Source organism: Pimephales promelas, chromosome 12 (genome assembly GCF_988280905.1).
Source record: "Pimephales promelas chromosome 12, fPimPro1.hap1.1, whole genome shotgun sequence".
Lineage (NCBI taxonomy): Eukaryota > Metazoa > Chordata > Actinopteri > Cypriniformes > Leuciscidae > Pimephales > Pimephales promelas.
The window spans coordinates 27,668,314-27,690,283 of record NC_142780.1 but is presented as its reverse complement, the minus strand read 5'-3'; the positions used below and the strand labels follow the sequence as shown (position 1 = coordinate 27,690,283).

Here is a 21,970-nt window from a genome sequence, read left to right as displayed (position 1 = left end):
GAAACATCAAAGTACATTCAAAATCAAATCCATCCTCAGGGCATAGATTCATAAGAGGGAATTTTAACAAATTAAAAATGATGATTTTGTCCTCAAAAGGATGAATGACAACATTGATTGTGTGAGTTGTATTGGGTTTCATCTAAATTATAAAACCGAGGACTGTGAATCAATAGTAATTAGGGTGGTAACTAATGTAGTGGAGCTTTTAGTGTTATCAAATGCTCACTCTGAAGTATTAGGATTTGCATGTTTGCTTCTTGGTTTATTATAAAACCATAAGTCCTTTGGTAATCATAATAATAAGTGAGTTTAGCTGTTTCATAATCTCTCTGTGACAAGATAGTTTTGTTACTATGTTAAAAGAGACGTTGAAACTCACAATTTGTTGAGGGGTGAATTAACTAAACACTTTACATTTTCTGTTAATAAGGCAGCAGTTGTTCAACAAATTACGATTCAATTATGGAGAAAGTCATATCTAGACATAGTGTCGTCCAAGGCACTTTTAACATCTGAAAGTACGAATTTTACGAGGTGGCTAATTCGTAACAATTCGCACGACCTCACTCGTACGAATTAGTAAGATTTTTGCTAAATCGTACATATTTTACGAATTGGCCAATTCGTATGAATTCGTACGAATGACCTACCCCTGACCCCGCCCCTAAACCTAACCATCACGTGGGTTTAGATAAATCTAAATGAGTGAGGTCGTATGAATTAGTACGAATTAGTCACTTTTGAATCACTCATACGAATTCGCACGAATTGGTCGTGAGTTAGCGTATAGCGATTTTCCCATGCATAATGTTCCTGGGTCAAAATACTTAGTTGATTCTGGAACAACATTTCTGTCTGAAAATTTTGACATAACCTTATCCCTACCTCTAATCCTAACCCTACCCATAACATTTCTCTAAAAATCAGAGGAGAAAAAAAAAAAAGAAAGAAAAACCCTGATGTAGAAGCACCTAACCTGAGTTGTAATGGTGCGTTCTATTATTCATCCGTCTCGGAGATCCGAAACGGACAACAGACGTTGCCTAGCAACACGCCCCCTTTCCTCGGATTTCTCCTCTCGGACGTCGGACAACCGCGAGGACACCGAGCAAGAATTTCGTTTCGGAATTCAAAATGGCTGCGCCCTGTGACTTGTAAGAATGAATTGTATTCATTGTTTTTGAACCGATTTGGTATTTTAAATGACGATTATAATCACTCGTATTACTGCGTCCCCTGTAGGCATGGGAATCGGTTGTTGTGAGTGCAATTACTAACGTTGCTAGCGTTGCTAACAGAAGATTAACATGAAAAACTTTAAATAAAGTGAACATTTTCAAGTTCAAATGGCTGCGTTTTGATGAGGTGTAGTCATAATATGTTTATTTTAATGTAAGTGCCTGTACTCGCGGCCAGTGCTACCATTACAACAGCTTTCTCCGACTCGGACAAGCAAAACATAATAGAACGCTTGAAACGTGGACGTGACGTCAAATCCGAGGTCCGAGTCGGTTCGTTGGGTATAATAGAACGCACCATAAGCCTAAACTTGACACTTGTCCCTCAAATCTGATTGGTTGATTAGAATGTTGATCCAGTAACATGTTATACTTGGTGAAATCATATTCACCTATAAGTGATGTAAAGTAAGCCAGTTTGTGCCAAAGCATGTGCAATTCTGCAATACATGGACAAAAATGACAACACAACTATTGAAAAAAAATACTTTTGACAGTAACATCTCACACAAACTAAAATGACATTCATGTATATTAATATTCAACAAGCATTATACTTTCTACTTTTGAATAAGGTAGGCCACGTGAATCCTTTCTGAGTTCTGCACGATCTTCATTAGTTTATTCTTTGTTGTCTGACTGACTTTGTATCACCCCCATTTCAGCTGTGTTCATTATGCAAACAGAAGGGCTATTCCGAATGAACTAAGTACCGTGTTTCAAAGGGGTTGATTAGAACATTAATTGTTCATATGGTGCTTTCACTTTTAAAAAGCCTAATTTTTTTGTTGTTAATTATGTGCACTTGTATAACAGACTGTTTTAATAAACCGGGCCTCTAGATTGGAAATAAGGTCGGTGTTGCAGGGTAATTAGAGAGAAAGAGAGAGAGAGAAAATCTTTCTGCTCATTTGTATGGAAATGATCACCCTTCACCCTACAGGAACATATACGACAAATGATCTGATAGGACTTTGCCTAATAAGAGGGTGGAATTTGATTAAAGTTTACACATAATCTCCACATATCATGAATCCAATGAGGCTTCAAATTCGTACATGCAAGGACGCTCAGACTTTGTCTCCGCTCATTGTGGATGTCCACAGTTCGGTCCAGAATTTTAAACACACCGTTTGTCTCCATAATAGGATTATGTGTTCTGAATTTTTGTCCGGCGCTCCAAAATAAGCGCCTATTATATTTTATTCTATTGATTAAGCCTTATTTTCAAATAAGGCTTTAGCAGTCAAGTCAAGAGAATGTCGCATGATTTTCATTCCCAAGGTTCAGTGAGCTAAGCGCTTAAGATAACTTTCAGGGAACTGCCAAAGTGCTCCGTCTTCACATGGAGCACCTGTTCTTAATAGTAGCATTTTATTGAACAGTCTAGAGCAAAACTGACATGCACAAAAGTGCAGGAAGGTCAAATCTGCAGGTTGAATCGTGAGAAACTTCTTCAAGCAACCTGGGACACATGCTCTCTCTTTCTCACTCACACACACACACAACCAGAGTGGATAAACTGAGGAGAACTCTTGGTATTTCTGAGCACAATCCTGGCGTGTTGTCGTAATGGAATATGACAAGAGATTTATTCCCAGCACTAATTATTTGTTTGGAGGTAATTTGTTATGATGAGAATGCAGAGACACTGTCTTTGTTTTGTAATTGAATAACACACAAATAATGAATTGGTCAGATCCTCTGCAGCAGCTGTTTTGGTCTTTGTAATGTAACTCATCTAGATGAAACAACTTTACTCATTTAGAGCGACACAAACACATGCACACACACACAGCGAGATAGAGAGAGCAAGAGAGAGAGCAAGAGAGAGAGAGGGAGAAAGCTCAATGTTTATTTTAACACTGCAGTATTTTCAATCATGTCAAAAGCGTCTTTTCACATAAAACAATATTTGACTAAGAAATAGTTATTTTTCATTACTTGTATATTAGAACAAATCAAATCATGATGGTGGATACAGAGTACAGAGGTGCTCATTAATAGTGGTTAAAAATCATATGTATCTTTATATGTTGCAGTTGCCTGATGCTTTGATTTCAAAACACATTTTTAAACAATGGATTTTAAAGCTCTATATTTAATTAATGACTGTTTAATTAAGTCAACACTGAGTGTACGGGAATTGATTTCCCTTGTGTTATAAAAAGATAAAGTGATTTATTTTTTGTTTAGTGCGTGGGAAAATATTTCAATTAGCGTTATAATGTTAGATTGTAATGACATCCCTTTTTATGTGTCAAGTGTTTTATTTATCTAATATAAATAAAATATAGTGGGGTTCAAAAGACCACATTGAAAATCTGGATTTTTTTTTTTTTTACATAAATCAATGCGATTATTCAGACACAAAAATCAAAAGTGACAGTAACACTTCTCAAAAAAAAAAAAAAAATATATATATATATATATATATATGTTGGCTTTAATTTTTTTTTTTTCGTCAACAGGTTCCACATAACTGGATTATGTTAAACAAACATAATTTGTTCAGGTATCTTCAACATAATTGAGTACTTTTAAATTGCCCAATTTAAGTACTCTCAACATGATTTTTTAAAGGCTTCCTGACATGATTCAAAGGCATTCAACTATATTCATTCATCCATTTCTATTTCATTTGATTCAGTGACATTTAATTGACATTTAATTTAAAAATCAGTCGACAGCCAAACAAAATGCTCCACTCTTCTCCACAATGGTAACCCACTGTAATTTAAATTGTTTAATAATTCCAATGTAATTTAACATTAAACACTATTACACACTATCAAGTCTTCCCCTTTTCTAAATTTCTCCAAAAAACATAAAATAACACTTAAATTTTAACATTTATTCTCTCTTAATTCAACCCTATGCAAAGCAAGCTGGGAACTAAAACCACTGCCCAGTTTCAGTTAATGCAACACAAATCAATCATGTAATCCAACACAAACGGATTAAGTCAACTTAAATTGTACATACATTGAAACAGATTGAACACAATCAAATTAAGTTCGGGCTAAATGGCAGTCGGCTCGCACTATACTGCCACCCTCTGGATGTAAGAATTTCTTACTTAACATAAATGGTTTGTGTTGTTTAGACAACGCGTTAGGATTTTGTACTGTTAAGTTGAGACATAATACATAGACCTTAATAGAAAAAAAAATATTTCAAGTCAAAAAAAACAATTATCATAAGTAAGCTAATATAAATATATTAAGTGCACAACCTCCCTAGTTAATTTTTTTGAGTGAAAATAAATGCTGTTCTTATTCATTAACGATAAAAATCTTACCGCCAATAAACCTTTGACAGAGAAAGAAAGTGTGTGTGTGTGTGTGTGTGTGTGTGTGTGTGTGTGTGTGTGTGTGTGTGTGTGTGTGTGTGTGGGAGAGAGAGAGTTATATATGTGATTGTTTGTGTGTGTTTAAGTCCAGAACCTTTAAATGACTAATTTCTGTTGGGTTGGCAAAGCCTGTATATCCCGTTTCTGCAAGGAGGCCGTGGGTATTAGAAATTATAGCATCTTATCTCTAGACTACATTAGGTGCTTTATGGTAATGGTTTATAGTATTAGTCTTCAGTGCGGCTGCATGCGTGTGCCGGCTGAATTGATGTAAAGCTCTATTAAAATAGATGGCAATATTTTTCAGGGGTGCGAGGGTCACTCTGTCTCGCAGGACAGGCTCGGTTATTCCCAGCGGATGTCGACTTATGCCTGGCTGGATGGTAATTAGGCCAGGTAATAGCCTGCTTTGATGAGCACCGTGTGCGGGAGTCACAAGAGAAAGAGCTTATAATTGAGTGGTCAGCCTGGGACTACCATCAGCTAACAGCAATGAAGTGCACTGATCAACGAAAAACGTGCTGTCGCATTCAACAGTGGATAAACACACACACACCAGCCAGGCTGTAAACATTTATCACTGTTGATACACACATCCACCTTGATCAGAGCACAAGTTCTGATTTCTACCTGCAAACAAACTAGAGTGTGGCACGTTTTCCACAATGCTAGTTTTCCAGGTGTAAAATGTATACTTTTTTTATAATATACCATGAAACATATAATAAAAAAAATATTCTCAGCTTCACAAACATAAAATTGCAAAAAAATGTGTGCTAAAATCCCACTTTATGTACTAATAATAGCTTACTAATGTGATCACATTGGGTTTTCAGTCTCATCCAACAGAATGACGGACATTTGAAGAGACAACCACAAATGGAAGACGATCAAAAAAACCAGCCCTTCTAGTTATGCCTGAAAGAAACATCCCTGCCTTGTAAGTAATGATTGGAGACGGATTGTAATTCTAGTCATATACGGTGAACAGACTCTAATAAGTAGTATCTCTGTCAACGTCTGACTTTTAATTGCTTAATGAGAGCCAAGGATCACGATAACTGAACTCTCATTTCGTGCCTGCTGGAAAGTGTTTGCTAATACTGGCACAGTCTTCGTTAGTCTTGGCTCAGAAGCTAAAAGGGGCCAACTTCTGACCTCTTAAGAATTGGACCTTATCAGACACAAATTGATGTTTGGTTCTACATCTGTCTCCAGCTCAGCTTTAGTTCTTTGATCATTTTTCAAAGCAACACACTGCAGAAAGCCTTTATATCTCCGCTTACAGAGAGGGATGTTTTCAGAGATGAGCCCTATTCATGTTGTCTTGTTAAGTACCCTAATGAATACACCACTAGCGAGTGTCTATATGTGAGGTCATCTCAGTTATGATCTATACTATGCTTCTTCTTTTTTTTTTATCTTTTGGTGCTACAATAACTGGATCACTGCTACATGCTGCCTAAGGGATCGAAACTTGACGACCCAGAAAGTCATTGACGAAAATGTTTAAATATTCCATGTGACAACAGTGGCTCTAGTGTAAATTCATCAAACGATGAGAATACATTTTGTGTGAAAAATAACAACTTTATTCGGCTATTTCTTTTCATCCTTCTGGCCCTGAGACGAGAGTTCAAGAGATTTCCACGACGCATGCGCAAGAACTGAACTGAAGTAGTTGAAGGAGATTGCAATTCTCGTGCACGCGTCGTCAAGTTTCAATCCCTTAGGCAGCCTATGTAGCAGTGATCCACCTCTCAAATTTAATCAAAAATATCTTCATTTGTGTTCTGAAGACGAACGAAGGTCTTACTGGGTTGGTACAGCATGGAGGTGAGTAATTAATTACTTAATTTTGATTTTTGGGTGAACCAACCCTTTAATAACTAATACGTAAGAAACGTTAAACTACTGTTAATTTGACAAGAATAATGACATCAAATGCATACATATCAACATCCATAGCAACATCAGTGCTCATCCAGTCAATAATTTCCTATCAAGTTTTTCCTTTTTCGAAAAAGATCACACATGAAATGCTCTTCGCAATCATACAAACTCGCACAGTAACTAGAATGGTTGAGACCAATGTGAAAAAGAGGCTGACTGCCAAATAAGAAATTTAAAGTCCAGCAAAAGCAGAAAGCTTTAGAAGTATGCCTTTCTATAGTCAGAAAGTAATTCCATTTCATGAATAAGCGCTTGACTGCATACAGTGACAGCCTAGTCTTCAGCCTGTCTCTCTTGGCATCTCTGCTCGCACCAAACACTGACAGAATGTCATTTTAATGTTTGCAAATTCCAGGGTGAGAGCGGTGCATTCTTCTCTTCCCCTTTTCAACTTGCGCCACACCGAGGGATGTTCAAAATAAACGTAAATAGGAAAAGGGGAATTGATTGACATGCTCCATCTCATCTAGTTGATTGCGTACAACATATAGTAAAAGCATTGTGAGTTTGAGTGAGGGCCCGTATTTTGATACAAATGAAAATGAAGGGGCAAATGGTACATATAGGGGCCTATTTTGCACCCGGCGCAAATGACTTTATACACAAACGCATGTCTCATTCCTATTTTGCACGCGCGCAAAGCGGGATTTTCCCCTCCACAGACTACGTTGGTAAACTAGGGAATGAACTTGCGCTCCCTGGGCGGATCGGCGCAAAAAGGAGGCGTGTTTCGTAATTTTACACTTCCAGTAAACAATTGCGCCACTGGCCAGCAAAAAAACTGGTCTAAAGTCAGTGGCGCGTTGAGCGTTTTTCATGATGCTATTTTAAGCGCGCGTGCTTGGCCATAATGTCGGGTATACACAACGCGCACACTGATTCTCTCATCAGCACAGATGCAGTAGTTTTTATTTTTGCAAATCATACATTATAACAAGGAAAAATATTAACACATGAGGGAAATCATTGTGATTTACATGAAGATGAAAAAAACAAATTACCCATTTTTTAAGGCTAATTGTAGTACCGAAGGATCAGACCTGTTTGCCCAATAGTGGCAAGAAACATAGGCTACATATAGGCTATAATGTTTAACCGACGCTGATGTGCGAGGGTTTCTCCCATCCCCATACAACGTCACTTCTGTCTTTCACTGTCCTGACAAGAACGTCGGTCTCATCGGCTGTGAACGCTCCTGGCGCGTGCCTGGTAAACCCGACCGTTATAATAACAATCTGTCATGCAACATGCGGACCTGTTCTTAAAGGGTATGTTGGATGGCGCTCGGATTGGTTTATTTCACGTTACGCCCAAACCACACCTATGAATAATGAAGCTACTTCAGACCAACCCCTTTTAGATTTGCTCCAGGCGCAAGAGGCATTTATAAATTAAAAATAGCAACAGCGCCGGGACCCGCCCACAAAGTTACTTGACACTTGCGTTTCAGAACGTTAAAATAGGGCCCATAGTGTTAATATAATATTATTAATAATATTTATCTGGCAACATTTTCACTAGCCCAACTACAAAGGAAATCATTTTTTTTTATTTTTTCCTTGAAATCGGAGAATTTCTCAGTAGTGGAATCTGTTTGCGCGAGAACACAAAGAATTATAATTTTTCATCACCACTTAGAATGTCCATAATACAACTTGAATTAATTTAGCTAAAAACATTATAGTATTCGATACAAAACTTTAATAATTAGTTTCTACAGTAATTCTTTCTGATTCTTTTAAAACTGTCACAAGTGATTCTGACAATTTTGAAAAAAATAAATAAATAAATGCTAACAAAAGGCCATCATCTTGGTGACAAGAATGTACAAAAACAATGCAGAACACATCACAGAAAATCAGGAAAAAAAGAAATGGATATATAAATCAACAAAAAGATTTTGCCTGATAAAGCGGCACTGATTTAAAAGCTGTAAACTTAAAACCATAATTATTCAACTTCAACCAACTAGAAACCATATAAAGTCAGATATCATTATATGACCTGCTGGAAGGTCTGCTATGAAATGGCATAGATCGTATGGAGAAGACATGCTGTTATTGGCTCTAACATTAATGTGGTTTCACTCTAAAAGTTGCCTGCACTGTTGTGATTGTGCACAGATGTGTGTAACACTTATTAGAGCTATTTTTTTCAACATATGTGATTTATTTTCTCACATCCAACTCATTGGGGTTTTCTTAATTTCAAGAACAAAAGTCTTTATTTCTACTTTGCGGAACTAGTCTCCGCAAGGTGTGAGACAAGTGGGTAGTAGATAAGGCCAAACGTTCAAAACAGACATGCTAACGCACGTGCCAAAATAAGCATATGTCTATAGTGGGACGTGGGTGCAATCTTCTTTCAGTCTAACTGGGACTGACAGTTTTCTTTTTCAGAACAAGCACAGAGAGATACATTATGCATGAGAGGTCTGTATACTGCCAGCCCTCCTCTTTACTGACCAGCCCCTTTAGAATTGGGAACTAGAACAGCTTCACCTGACAACAAACATGCCTCACCAAATATTATCTTGCCTAAGTTGACATTTGTCTGAGGATTTGTGTTAGGGGTCGTGTAGAGTTTAAATCAACTTCTTCATAATGCTATAAAGCACGACGGAGGTCGTGTCAAGTTAAAGTTGTGCGGTTAGTGTGCCATGATTCGCTCTGTTGTATAAGCCCAGTTTAACTTAGCCCTGGCTGACACCATTTCAGCAAAGAAACAAGATTGATTCCTTCCTTCCTTCCACCCATCCTTCATTCCATCCATCCATCCAATCATTAATACTTTACACAGGCGGTACACAGACAACAAAAGGTAGGTTACTCAATTTCATAAAAAATAAATAAATAAAAAGACTGAAGTGACAGATTGCATTTAATTTTGACAGAGATATTTCAGTGTGATGCCAAAGATGTAATCCCATGTTAACATAATGATACACTATGAACTCTTGATTGGTAGTTGTCCAACATTATACTTGCTTTCTGCTGACATCCTCAAGATGTGATTATGAAAACACCTCTTCCCTGAAATACCTATTTTCAGAGCTATCAAATAATATGTTTGCCGTTTCTTCAACTGTCTATGAAAAGCTTCATAGGTATGTCTCTTTCAGTTATGAACAATTTTGAGTAATTGGCAGAATGCATATGTCCTCCACTTGGTGCATATAGATGGTGCCCAAACTATTAATGTGGCTTTGTATTGTCAAAGCCTTTTTTGAATGGTGATTCAACGAAAGCAGGCATCTTTTATGAGCAAACACATCATGTTTATCCTGAAGCGTGTTTTTCCAATACACTGTACTATTTTTTTCCATTTTTTTTTTCAATGTAAACAACGTTTAAACGTTTTTCGTATCTTTTGCAGCATCTCGCACATGACAGTGCCTTCTAAAATCGAGGGGCTCAAGTTAAAAAGTTAATCTTTTTTTTCATTTCACTGACCTGCGTCTTACATTTTTAACATCAAAAACGTGTTCTGTGTGAACCGGTCCAGACATGCAGACGAGCAAAATCAATCAGTGTCAAACTTAAAAATAGAAATGACCAACATGCACACCACATCTTGCCCATACAGTATATTCATGCTTATGGATTGGGATTCCTGACATTTTGCTGCTCTTTAAAGCAGCAGTGAGTGAGCAGGCTGGTCAGAGAGAAGTTATGAAGTGGTGGAAGACATTTATCCATACGTCAGTGATAAGAGGCCACCTGTCAAAGCCTTGATGCTAAACTGCACCACCCAATGCGTAAACACTCTCTCTGACTGCACGCGGACAGTTCTTTTGTGCGATCAATGCCAGCTAGAGGCATTTTAGAAATCATCGATAACAAAAACACCTCTGTTCTCTTTCTTATTCCATCCTGTATCTGTCAAGAACAAATTTGCCCACTGCCTAAGCAGTGGAGACAGTGTTGCGCTATTGACCACGCTGTCTGCATTTATGTGTGTGTAAGTGACTGCCATCATGATGGAAGCTTTAATGGAAGTGCAGGGCAGTGACAAGTGTTTTCCATTGACATGTTTACTAAATGTCCTTTTATGCAGCTGTAACTATTAAATGCACATTTTGATAAATTTGACTGTGACGTTTGAGATTGCGTAATCATGTTTATGGATTCATTGGGATTCTGCTTGGTTGTACAGTATTAGTCTGAGAGACCAGCTTGAAGAACAAATTAAATCATATTACACTTTTTTTTTAGGTTAGCTAATTGCCCGTGGCAGATTATTTTCTAATATTTGTGCTTCCTCCAACGACTTGTTTTGAAAAATGTATTCAAGTCTTGGTAGCTATTGTGATCGCAAACACAGCAATATGTTGCAGAAGCTCGGCCCATTAGAAGGACTTTAATTCTCACTACAGAGGGCTCCCTGATTCATGAGGCCTAGAGGAGCAATAACTCAGAGATTTATCCCCTGCTAACAGAGTTGCAAATGGGACAGCCAAGAAAAGCTGATGATGTACTGTTGCTGCCAGTTAGCCAACATTTTACCACCTAAACAAAGATGGATTTGGGAAGAATAGCATGTTAGCATCTATATTTCTAAAAGCTTGACCCAAGGGATTTTTGCACACGAGGGACAAAATAAAAATTAGTCTCCTTAAAGAGAAGACAAAGACATGGTTTGTTGAATATCTCTGGTGACCAAACATTCGATATTACACAATTATTTATTTATCTGTTCAAAAGTTTGGGTTCAGTAAGATTTAAAGCTGCAGTACGTAGCTTTCTTGAGGTTAAAAATGATCCAAAATACATGTTTAAGAAAATACATAAGCAGCCAGTGTTCAAAACTCTTTGTAGCTTGATTCAAGATGGTAAGCTTGTAATAATGTTTTTAATTCAAGTGGTAGGTGGAGATTTATAGCCTTTTCTCACAGCATCACTTGATATATATTTAAACTTATCAATTTGATGGCGGATCCAGAAAGGTTCAAACGACAGTCTCCAGTGACAACTAGACATTCACCAGCTGTAAAATGCAAAAGACTTCGTTCAGACTTCGGAGTGGCTACAGAAAAAAAAAGAAAGAAAAAAAACTGCAACCGGACCCATGTGAAAACAAGGATAAATATCGGAAGGACAATACGTTAACATTGACATTGTTAACATTAACAGGTTGAGAAAAAAAAATATAATTTGCATGGTTTTGCGTGATGATAAGCGATTTTTAGATTTAATAAGCGCGATTTACTGCAATGTCAGAACCAGAAGAAAAGTGGATGTTTCTTACAAGTTCAGATGACATTTTCAGGTGAAAATTATATTAGTCATACTTCCAAAAAGAATAATCTGTGATTCTGAATGCCAGTATCGACACCGGCGTCACACTCTCCTCAAACATTGTGTTCATCCACACTGTGCTGTGTCAAGGATGTCGAAGTACAACTCACGTTAAGTTGATAATTCCGCTAATGATTGCAATTGCAGATTTCAAACAGAGATTGTGAAATAAAAAGAGAAATAAAGATAATTAGTTATTATGTAGTTAGTTTTACTCTAATTAGTTATGTAGTTACTGTAAAACTAAGTACTGTAAATCTTAATTACAGTAACTACATAACTACATAACAACATACTACATAACAACTAATTATTTTTATTTCTATGAAATATAAAAAATTAGTTGTTATGTTACTGTAAATCTTAATTACAGTAACTTACTGTGAAAAAACTTGAAAGTCTAACAGTGTAGCAGTAGTAAATGTTAGCTATAGCTAATCTGACAAGGCCTTAATTTAGAACCATGTGGATTCCCACTCGACTTAATGACAGCTGCTCAGTTTGTATGAATTATGCAATTTGAAATCTGCTATCTTTTGAATGGTCACCAATTGGAGAAAGATTATATTATCAGCCAAATTGTGTAAGCTGTATAACATCTACAAGCTAACCTGTAAAACTAGAGTATATCATATATATAATATATAAGTTAAATTGTAAGAACAAAAAAGAAGCTGAAAGCTCGAATGAAAGCTAACCCTTTTCATGTTCTTCACATTTATCAACGCTTATACAGCTTCTACTTTAATTCATGAACGCAGCAGCCAAGCATTAACATTCTGCAGCAGCCATCACCGATATACCAGACGAAATTGCTATGACAGAAAAAGCTATAACTATACCCCATTCAAATTGCACGTCGACTTTCTCTGCTCACAACAGAGATTATCAGACAGTGAATATAATGACTCTGAGGGAAGCATAGTGGGCATGTTGCTGTCTCTGAATGAACAGTGTGCCATGAAGTTCCTGTCTCATATTGATTAGCAGGTGAATGACTGATCCAGTACAAACCTATTATTTCCATTATTTGTATGTCAGTTCTCTTGCCTTCACAATCTATTGAAGTTTTATGAGCTTTAAGTGTGTGTGCGATAGACAGACAGTGACAGAAATGGAGAGATTGTTTTTTAAATTGTACTGTTTAATCAAAGCCGGCAAATAAACAGTATACGGGTTAAGGTTAGCCTAACCCTAACCAAACCCTCAACCTAAATATGAGCAGTGCAACACAACACGATACTGAACATTTGAAATATTATTCATTTTGGAAAGAAAGCCTATGGTTTTATGGTTATGCAAATGAAAACAATAACTCTGTTCTCTCTCAACAGGTGTTCTATAACGGCAGGCTACCTGCTGCATTCAAATGTCAGTTTATAATACCAGTTTTTGGTAAACACAGACAGCAGGTTACAATCTTAAAAGAGAAATGTACATCAATTATGTCTTTCTCACAAACAAATTGCCTTATAAAGAAGGTTCATAAAAAGAATGTCACAATTACAGTTTTTTTTTCCCAGATTACATATTTGCGCCCTAGAAAAATAAATATACACATGTATTTTGAGCACAGTGTAGCAAAAGATCAACATGAGCTGATATGAGAACTAGCATAAAACTGATTCTTGAGACTGAACAATTTAAAAAATAAAATCAATTAATTATTTTAACACAAATGTACCATTTCATTTATTGTCACAACCTAGATATGTTAATTGTTTATAATATTTTACCCATTTAAGTAAGTCATATTAGTAGCAACGCACACACACACCTACCTAAAAAGCATGAAAAAATCTTTTAAACGCTATGTAGTATCAGTTCATTAATTCATTTACATGAATGATAGATTTGTCAATTTCTAATTATTAATATCTTACTATTAATATCTTATTTTTTTACATCTTATGGTGTTTACCCAAATTGAATTATAGGCGAGCAAAAGCACAGCCAGTTTTGTCTCAGTACTCAAAAATCAGTGATAAATGACAGAAAAGAGATTTTAACCCTTATGCTGCATTAGGGACATTTTTGGTCTTTTGCAGTTTAATTTCTTTGACCATTTTGGCTGTTTTAATGCAAATGGTATGAAATTTGGCAAAATTGTGACTTTTTGGATACATGTAAAAAATTTGATCCCATTTTGCAAAATATGTATAACACACACTGTGTAGATCAAATAGTAACACTCAGCACCATAAAGACCAAAAATGGCCCATTGAAACCCATTAAAACGTTGTTTAAATCTGAGGCTGTCAGTAATACATGAAACATGATTTTTGCACAAACATCCTTTCATTTTGAAGCAAAAGCATTATATTTGCATTATATAGTGTATTCCACCAGATGATGTCACTACATATTTATTCCCTATGGGTGGAAATGCACCTTATTTTAGGCAATAGGCAATGTTTAATAGGTGGCCATTTTTGGTCCTTAATGCACTCAACGGTGTTAAAAATCTAATGCAGCACAAGGGTTAAAGTTGGCATACAAGCCCACAACATTTAGTCTATTTGGATTTTGTTCTTTGATTCGAGTCCACTTTGAAGAGGTAAAGAGCAATTAAATGCACATTACAGTACAGAGCTCTGATTAAAAATCATTAAAAATAGACTCTTTTAATGAACACTCACACATTTCCGTATAGGCATACACAGAAAAAAAGAAAAACACACAATCCGACAGAAATACAGATATAAATAAGAGGAGAGGAAGTGAGCGCAGGTGGACAACGCACATACTCTTGTTTTGCCAGGAAATTGGAGAGGAAACCGAGATCTCTGAAAGAATAACAGAAAAAAGGTAAATTGTCACAAAGCAGGTGAACACCATTTTGAAGGACAAAAACCTGTGGATGCACTGGCAAACTGCTTCACCCCCAGCATGATATCTCTAGCCATTTAAAACATTAACAAGTGTGGAAGCAAATTGCACATTTTATTATTAATTTGTCCTGAGGTTCGGGGATGTAAATTATGATTAGTGGTCAGGCCTAAAGTTTTAATTAAGTGCAAGCCTAAGTTTGGAACAGAAGTGGTTCATTAATCATCCAACTAGGCAATCCATAAAAGGCCATAGCTCATCACTTTCATCCACAATTATCTTTATTTAGAGTGCAAACATGAAACCTTTAAGTAAATGAGAGTTATGGAGGCATTATTCCCTGTCACTGGATCACATGCTTGTTATCCAACAACACACAACTTTTATGGTATAGCTACACTAAAAACTCAGTATTGTCTTGTTTTCCAGTGAAAATATCCAAACATAAAAGCAAGATAAAGTTAAATAAAGAAAAAGAGCGATCGGCTGGATTTTTCTAAAAATTATTTTTATGATTTAAGAGGAAAAAATAATTGTCACTGGGAGAAGAAATCTAAAGATGTATTTATTATAATAAAAACATGTACAGCTGAGATTCAGTAAAACAGCACTCTTGCGTGTGTGATATTTCTTAAAAATGTGACTTGTACTCATCAGCAGTTGCAATCCATCCATCTGTTCATCAGAATGAACGATTTGGTATGCAACTGACCATAATGAATGAATCAGCTATTACATTACTACAGTAGATACGAGACCAGCCAGTAACTCTTGAAAACGTTGCTAAACACTTTCCACTGTCTGCACAATTACCTGTATTTAAACCCTACATCTTTTAAAGTTCTTTTTCATTTCACTGACCTTATACTCTGTCTTTCTTTTCCCTCAGACTGATTTCACCCTCTGTGCCTAAGGCTTCCAGATCACGTCACCAAGGTCTGAACACTAAAGTTTGATCTCAGATGACCTGTCTCTGCCCGTCTGGGTCTGCAGGGCTGATCTGAGGTCAGAGCTGACACATCAAGGACTCAGAATGGGCCAATGAATTAAGAGTTGGCACTGCAGCATTTTGATGTTCTTCTTTACCTGCTTTAAGCTCTCCACCCATGTGGGGTGGCTGGGCTTCTAATCCATCCACACGCAAGATAAAAACGCAGAACAAAAGAAAATCTATAAGCACTAACACAAGAAGAGATTAAGAAAACAAGAACGAGACACAGAATAAAGGGATTTTCACAAGAAGTGGCATGAAACAAAACGATGTGAATTGCAAATGGAAATTTAAACCTTTTTTTCTTTAAAAAAAAGTCGGCATACCTAAATGAAAGCAAACCATCAATGCTTCAATTCAACCCATTCCACATCCTAAATAGAATAACTTCATGTTTTTAGACTTGTACACTAAATACATGTAATATACCACTATATGGAATATTTAAAGCAAAAGCAGCCGGTATTTGTAATTGTATTTTTATTTGTTGAGGGGGGAAGTATTTGTATTTGTAGCTTTATGTGAGAAACAGGCCAAAGCAAACTGAAAATTCTTTGTTTTCACATTTACTCATGTTCAAACATTTTAGGTCAGCAAGATTTTAATTTATATATATATATATTTTATATTTATTATATATATTTATATTTATTATTATTTATTATATATTATATATTTATATATGTTCACGCCCATTTGCATATTGCCTTGGCAAACAAAAAAAAATGTTTTTCACAATATAACCCAATTAACAGTTTTATGTGAACGATTAGGTGGATGATTTTCAGATCATTTTAAAGAAAAAACCCTAGCCAATAATACCCATTAGTCAAAAGTCTTGTGGACGCATATTTAGTATGTGTTTGTGGCCTTATTTCAGAAACTTTCATTTTTAGTTTTTACAATAACCATGCATAAACAATATTCTCTCAAAATACAAACATGTACATACATGTTGCTCATATATTATGGTAGCCCTGTTTCTGCTAAATAGAGTGTAATTTCGCCTGTGCCATTAATATGTTTATAAGAAACTTAAAAAGCAGAAATGTCAGGTCATGTCAGAACATCTCAAGGACCCCAAAAACACCTGGGTCCTCAGAGGGTTAAAGCAATTCACGTATAGCGATTGCCATGTGCCGTCTTGCCACCCCTTTGCCCCCATGTAAAATTTTCTAGATCCGCCACTTGTGAGCAGACCAGTTTTGGTTGAGCTATACCTGTAAGTTGGGGTGAGGTGAGGGCATTTATGTTTGTTTACAATACGCTTTATTATAATTCCACATAACTGTTTGTGTTCTCATATTTGTTACTGACACATTTGGTGATTTGATATATTGTTTTAAAAACAGCTAGATATGTGTGACTAAGCATCTCGTATGAATTCCAGTAATATTGAGAACAACAAAATAAATGTCAACTGATGATTCTGCCAAAGAGAGGAGGAGGAGGTTTATAATGTGTGTGTGAATCAGGAAACAATAGCGGAAGGCGAGGCAGAGAGAGAGAGAAAAGACAGATGAGCATTATGTGAACGTCTCACAAAAAGGCCTCAGAAATGTCCATCAGTCCTGATGTCATTGTCGCCACTGTGTGGGAATCTTGGCTGAGACGATGACAGACAGAGGGGGAGTGAACAAGCCAGTAAGCGAGGGGAATGGTAAAGGAGTAAAGGGATGAAAGGATGGAGAACTGAGAAAGAAAGAACACCTGCTTTGAAGTGACAGAGATCAGAGAGCAACCTCCACCCAGGCTGTCTCTCTGGCCAAGAAGCACGCTCTGCTGGGTACGTCCACATCAAAGACTGCTTTACAGCCACCGCGGGGAGGATCTCCCCACAAGTCTCACTCTTCGTCTGTGCCAACTGTGCCACTATACCCATTATACCAGCATCCTACTTTGAGCGATAATATCATGAGAAGGGAGCTAGAGAGCATCTAAAGCAACTCACAGGCTTATGAAACGGAGCTGAAGTGATGAGGAAGCTTCTATACATAAGCACATAAACTGGCAAAACAAAGCAATAGCTGAAGCTGCAAAACGGTTCTGTTCCATGAGGTCATCGCGTGCAATGAGTAAAGATTGAATTTGAGGCCATTTGAGCACCATCATTTTGAAATGTTGCATTCTATTTTGAAATGAATGAGAGAAAATACTCAAAGGTGTCGTGCTATTCTAAAAGTTAACTATTTTGTTTATTGGGTGTAATAGAACAGGTTAAGTAAGGGATAATATACATCCAGCCGGGCCCGGTTGTTATCTCAGAATCAACCCGCGACGGTTTTCTCTGGTTTTAAACATTCTTAGAAATATTTGGGATAATGTAATACAGTGGTTTATGGATATTTGAATGTAGGCAGTACTGCACTCAAATCAGAATAGTTCTTATATAAATACTTAGTCATGAGGTTATGAAATCTCAAAAGTGATTAAGAAGTGATAAAGTTGGCTCAACATTTGCTGATGTGGTTATTTCGAATAAGTGTGCACTTAAATGTTATTTAAATAGAATCTTGCTAAGCTAAGTATTTGCTTATGACCCGTTTTTATACATCAAATTTTTGCCAGGCTGGGGACAAAATATATTGCCTTCATATTTGCATGATTTAAAAAAAAAAAAAAAATCCATTACAAACTGAAAAAGTGTAGCAAAGTCTAGTGCTGGAACAAATGACAATTACATCTGGACAAGTAAAACTACATTTTACAAGTTTAGAAATACCTTCTAAACTTCCACAAATACCACCAACTTCTATTCTGTTTAAAAGCATCCCAGAATGCATATCATGGAGTTGTTTAAGAGAAGACTCAAGTGGTTAAAAGCTACAATATAAACAACATTAAAAAAAATGTGAAATGTTATAAGGAAATGTTGCATGTCATTCCCAAGCGTGTTATCTGCGTGAACACGACTGAACTAATCAGAACATATGCACTAACCACAAGTCCTCTGCTACAACATGTTCATGTTTTAAAAAAGGAATTCAAGCAACAGATGAAAACAGCTGTTGGGAATGTCAAAACCTTCATATGACAGATTAAACTCCAGACCTGGATAAAAAAAAGTTTTTCTGATCTTTTTTTCCCAATCCAAGAGTTCTAAGATTTAGTAGTCAGACGCTATTCTGGGCAAATCAATGTGGACAGATGGGCCCCTGCACTCCAAAAGCATCCGTCTCGCCCCATTTCCAGTCCACGTCCAGATGCCTTCTCCCGATAGCACATATCAATCAAAGCCAAGCACTCTTCACAGCCAAAGTATTGATTGTCAGAGAGGGAATTAAATGGTACCTCAGCACCTCTACAGACGCAAAGCGAGTGCTCTGTATGAGTTGAAGGCAGAGCTGTTTGGAACTTCACGTTCTAGTCCAGCTGCCCGCACACAATGCAACACACTTTAGGACACACTAACAGTCTACTCACTAAGTGCATAAGCTTTTACACCTCCGACAGTGAATAGACAAGCTATCTGAGAGCAACCATCCTTCTGTCAACCTGCCCACTTGCACAATTGAAAAATATTTAGTGCCCCCCAACCCGCCCACCCCCCCATCCTTTGCCGCAGAATGTGAGTCATTGTGTAGGGTTAGATGGGGCAATATAACTCTCAATCCACCCTACCATTAATTTCCCTCTTTACACGTCGACCTCACTAAATCTCATTAAAGCACATTCTTAATTTTGACATTTAATCAACGTTACCATTTTATTATATTAATATAACATTTTATTATATTATTATTACATTATTATAACGTTTTATTACATTTTTTATTACATTTTTTATTTATGTTTTTAACATTTTAACATTATGTTATTTATTTGATCAAAAATGTAGTAAAAAAAAGCCCCACAAAATTATACAAATAGTATTACAAATTCTATAATTATTTGATGAAAAGAAAGATCAAAAGCATTTATTTGAAATACTACAATCTTTTGTAACATTTTAAATGTTTTTACAGTACCTTTTGGTCCATTTATTGTGTCCTCTGTGAATAAAAGTGTTTATTTTTCTTACTTACAGTACCCTAAACTTTGACCCTAAACACTTGAATGGTAGTGCATCACGATATCCACAAAAAATATTGAGCACCAAAAACTGCTTTCAACCATACGACGACGCCCCTTCGCTCTTTTCCATCGGAGAGAACTGAAGCCACCACTGTCCCGATATGGTGCTGACATTTTGGGACTTGAGTCTACGCACTTGCGTTTTCGGGACCAGACATGCGTAGTCGTGAGCAGGAAGTAAGGCCACGAAATCAAGGCCCCGCCCTCACTGTAGCAGAATCAATCGCAAGCACACACCCCGCACTTTTCTTAAGTGTCCTCTGTCTGCTCTGTTCCTCTCCAATGGTGCCTGCTGATTGCAATGACTCTATGGTTAGTAGTTGCATTTACCTTATTTTAACGAGGTAGTCAACACTGGTGCTTCAGTGACTACTTCGCACAGAGAACCTGTCAATCACAGCTGTCAATCATGATGTCACAGCGCCGTTTTTATAGCATCAAATAACTAACTAAAACAAACTTATTTACTCTTGAAATTACATCAAAGTGATAGAAACTACAGTAAATGACACAAACTATCTTTGGAAACAGGATATGTGAAGTGTAATTTAATTGTTTAGTTGGTCTCACATCCCGTTGAATAACATGGGGAGGCGGGGTTTATGACCTATACTAGGACCGGTCACAGGGGGGTGATCGAGACGTTTTGGCTTCACTTTAGAGGGCTTGTGCGGCACACTTGCTTTCAACACTGATAATAATGTTTCTTGAGCACCAAATATTACAGCATATTAGAATGTTTTTTGAAGTATGATGTGAGACCTATAAGAACCATAATAAAAACCATAATTAAGCACCAATAATAACTGATTATAACAAATCAGCATATTAGACTGATATCAGAAGGATCATATGGCACCGAAGACTAGAGTAATGCTGCTGAAAATTCAGTTTTGCCATCACAGGAATAAATTACATTTTAAAATATATATATAAATAGACAGTTATACATATATTTAAGATCGGGATAATTTATTATATTAAAATTTCAATATACATTGTTCTAAAGAGGGACAATGAATCTTAGTTCTACTTTCTATGGAATGACAACATTCTTTTAAAATCATTCCCTGCTTGTAGACCCCCCAGCATGTATTCGATGACTGTGCTGCTCATTTGGCTATAATGACATTTTAAGTCTTTTTAATGTGGTGTCTAGCACATTAAGGTGACCAATCAGCTTTAGGTAATCTGTGCTCTTCCTGGAGACACCAGCCAGCAGCTGAAGCTAGGAGGGGGCCGTCTCATTGTGACACCTGGAAAAGCATATCCAAAAAATAAATAAAATAAAAAATATGAGACACATGTGATTTCTGTCATCTTCCATTTCAGAGAGATGTCCTCTATCTCCCTGTTTCCTTCTCTAAGCTACTAACATTTAGGTTTGGGACTCTGCAAACTTATAATACCTCTACCGCACATCTGTTTCTCACATGGGAGCTTCAGCGTCTGTCTCTCACTCGGAGAGTGTGTCGGTAATCCCCATGAGTAAAGTTCAGAGTGAGCTGACAGCACTAAAAAATAGATAAATAAGGATTTTCATTTTTCACCCTGTAATGGAAAATTGCACATAACATTTCTCACTCAGCATTTATCCTAATAGCAGCTGCAAATCCATATCCCCTAATTTCACAAAATCACTTCAGGGCAGAGAAAAGAGCTTTTTTTTGCAGGTAGGAAACACAGTTTGTTAAACATTTTCTTACTCTTGTTTTCCCTCTTGTTTTTTCCCCACTCATGCCAGAAAAATCGATATAAAACATTTTAAATACACTTTACATAACAGGTTCTACAAGATTGATTTTTTTTTTTTTTTTTGGAAAATAACTCAAATTTTACTCACCGATCTCTTGCTGATTCAAAAGTAAGAGAGGCGACAAAAGGTATAAGTAGAGCAAATTTAACCAAACAGAGCGACAACAAACCTCAGTCACAAGTGAATTCAGAAACTTCTATCAGTCAGTGGAGAAAGTGAGTAATGTCTTGCATTAAGTTTGTTGTTTATTCTTGGCCGGAAGCAGTGAAATAACCCTATTAAATCCAGTAGTCGCCCTACCATTAATCTCAATGCAGCTGACTAGTTCCTCAGAGCTAATGGGGTTTAGAATTTGCATCAAGCAAGTTTACCCACAAAGCTTTGCCTAAGAGGATTTTAGTCCATACAGAGGGCTTATTGTCACACTTGTTCATGGATGTGGATTAAATATACTAGGACTAGTGCGCTATGCAAACT

The 21,970-nt window shown here is 36.7% G+C and overlaps 1 protein-coding gene across 5 annotated transcripts in view; it reads right to left on the bottom strand.

Annotated features, from left to right (window-relative positions):
• Window positions 1–21,970, bottom strand: part of tsnare1 (T-SNARE Domain Containing 1) — a 195,124-nt gene that overhangs the window by 56,684 nt on the left and 116,470 nt on the right. For 3 of the 5 annotated variants that reach the window (XM_089117884.1, XM_039652561.2, XM_089117885.1), the window contains one exon: window positions 12,967–14,629. The exons of the other annotated variants lie outside the window; for them this stretch is intronic. The gene's annotated coding sequence lies outside the window, so the exon portion shown is untranslated. Of the gene's footprint in view, window positions 1–12,966; window positions 14,630–21,970 lie in introns of those variants that run through there. 5 annotated transcript variants of the gene reach the window in all.